Source organism: Arachis ipaensis, chromosome B7, assembly GCF_059453495.1.
Source record: "Arachis ipaensis isolate K30076 ecotype BB chromosome B7, ASM5945349v1, whole genome shotgun sequence".
NCBI classification, from domain to species: Eukaryota; Viridiplantae; Streptophyta; class Magnoliopsida; order Fabales; family Fabaceae; genus Arachis; species Arachis ipaensis.
This window is the reverse complement of record NC_142442.1, coordinates 67,042,708-67,045,276: the sequence shown is the minus strand read 5'-3', so window position 1 is coordinate 67,045,276 and position 2,569 is coordinate 67,042,708. Positions and strand designations below refer to the sequence as shown.

General features: G+C 37.1%; 1 non-coding gene across 1 annotated transcript; it reads right to left on the bottom strand.

Annotated features, from left to right (window-relative positions):
* Positions 1–1,230: 1,230 nt before the first annotated feature.
* Positions 1,231–1,338, bottom strand: LOC148552877 (small nucleolar RNA R71). The gene has a single exon (XR_015892781.1). It is a non-coding gene; the product is annotated as a small nucleolar RNA R71 (small nucleolar RNA).
* Between the last annotated feature and the right edge of the window lie 1,231 nt (positions 1,339–2,569).

Below are 2,569 nucleotides of genomic sequence, written 5' to 3'. Positions count from 1 at the left end.
TCATCAATTAATGTTTTGATTCAAAAATTTCAAGTTTGTTACTTGCTTGTTAAGAAAGATTCAAACTTTAAGTTCTAGAATCATATCTTGTGATTGCTTGTGAATCAAGTCATTAATTGTGATTTTAAAAATCAAATCTTTTTTAAAACTAATTCTAATCATATCTTTCTATCATATCTTTTTTTTAAAAATCTTATCTTTTTCAAAAATTTGATTTTCAAATATCTTTTCTAACTTCTTATCTTCTTATCTTTTCAAAATTGATTTTCAAATCTTTTTCAACTAACTAATTGACTTTTTGTTTGTTTCTTATCTTTTTCAAAACTACCTAACTAACTCTCTCTCTCTAATTTTCGAAAATATCTCCCTCTTTTTCAAAAATTCTTTTTAATTAACTAATTGTTTCAAATTTTAATTTTAATTTATTTCTTCTTTTAATTTTCGAAATCACTAACCATTTTTCAAAAATAATTTTCGAAAATCCTTCTCTCTCATCTCCTTCTATTTATTTATTCATCTACTAACACTTCTCTCCCATCCAAAAATTCGAACACTACCTCCCTCTCTGTGTTCGAGTTTCTCTTCTTCCCTTTCTTTACATTACATTCTTTTCTTCTTCTACTCACACAGGGAAACCTCTATACCTGGGCAAAAAAGATCCCTATTATTATTATTTTTCTGTTCCCTCTTTTTCATATGAGCAGGAGCAAGGACAAGAACATTCTTGTTGAAGCAGACCCTGAACCTGAAAGGACTCTGAAGAGGAAACTAAGAGAAGCTAAAATACAACAATCCAGAGATAACCTAACAGAAATTTTCGAACAAGAAGAGGAGATGGCAGCCGAAAATAATAATAATGCAAGGAGGATGCTTGGTGACTTTACTGCACCAAATTCCAACTTACATGGAAGAAGCATCTCAATTCCTGCCATTTGAGTAAACAATTTTGAGCTGAAACCTCAATTAGTTTATCTGATGCAGCAAAACTGCAAGTTTCATGGACTTCCATCTGAAGATCCCTTTCAGTTCTTAACTGAATTCTTGCAGATATGTGATACTGTTAAGACTAATGGAGTAGATCCTGAAGTCTACAGGCTCATGCTTTTCCCTTTTGCTGTAAGAGACAGAGCTAGAATATGGTTGGACTCTCAATCTAAGGATAGCCTGAACTCTTGGGATAAGCTGGTCAAGGCTTTCTTAGCCAAGTTCTTTCCTCCTCAAAAGCTGAGTAAGCTTAGAGTGGATGTTCAAACCTTCAGACAGAAAGAAAGTGAATCCCTCTATGAAGCTTGGGAGAGATACAAGGAACTGACCAAAAAGTGTCCTTCTGACATGCTTTCAGAATGGACCATCCTGGATATATTCTATGATGGTTTGTCTGAATTAGCTAAGATGTCATTGGATACTTCTGTAGGTAGATCCATTCACCTAAAGAAAACGCCTGCAGAAGCCCAAGAACTCATTGACATGGTTGCTAATAACCAGTTCATGTACACTTCTGAGAGGAATCCTGTGAGTAATAGGACGCCTCAGAAGAAGGGAGTTCTTGAAATTGATACTCTGAATGCCATATTGGCTCAGAATAAAATATTGACTCAGCAAGTCAATATGATTTCTCAGAGTCTGAATGGAATGCAAGTTGCATCCAACAGTACCCAAGAGGCATCTTCTGAAGAAGAAGCTTATGATCCTGAGAACCCTGCAATAGCAGAGGTGAATTACATGGGTGAACCATATAGAAACACCTATAATCCCTCATGGAGAAATCACCCAAATCTCTCATGGAAGGATCAACAAAAACCTCAACAAGGCTTTAATAATGGTGGAAGAAGCAGGTTTAGCAATAGCAAACCTTTTCCATCATCCACTCAGCAACAGACAGAGAACTCTGAACAAAATACCTCTAATTTAGCAAACTTAGTCTCTGATCTATCTAAGGCCACTGTGAGTTTCATGAATGAAACAAGGTCCTCCATTAGAAATTTGGAAGCACAAGTGGGCCAGCTGAGTAAAAGGATCACTGAAATCCCTCCTAGTACTCTCCCAAGCAATACAGAAGAAAATCCAAAAGGAGAGTGCAAGGCCATTGATATAACCTTCATGGCCGAATCCAAAGAGGAAGGGGAGGACGTGAATCCCAAGGAGGAAGACCTCCTGGGACGTCCAGTGATCAATAAAGAGTTTCCCTCTGAGGAACCAAAGGAATCTAAGACTCATCTAAAGACCATAGAAATTCCATTGAACCTCCTTATGCCATTCATGAGTTCTGATGAGTATTCTTCTTCTGAAGAGAATGAGGATGTCACTGAAGAACAAGTTGCCAAGTTCCTTGGTGCAATTATGAAGCTGAATGCCAATTTATTTGGTAATGAGACTTGGGGAGATGAACCTCCCCTGTTCACCAATGAACTAAATGCATTGGATCAACTGAGATTGCCTCAGAAGAAACAGGATCCTGGAAAGTTCCTAATACCTTGTACCATAGGCACCATGACCTTTGAGAAGGATCTATGTGACCTGGGGTCAGGAATAAATCTCATGCCACTCTCTGTAATGGAGAAACTGGGAA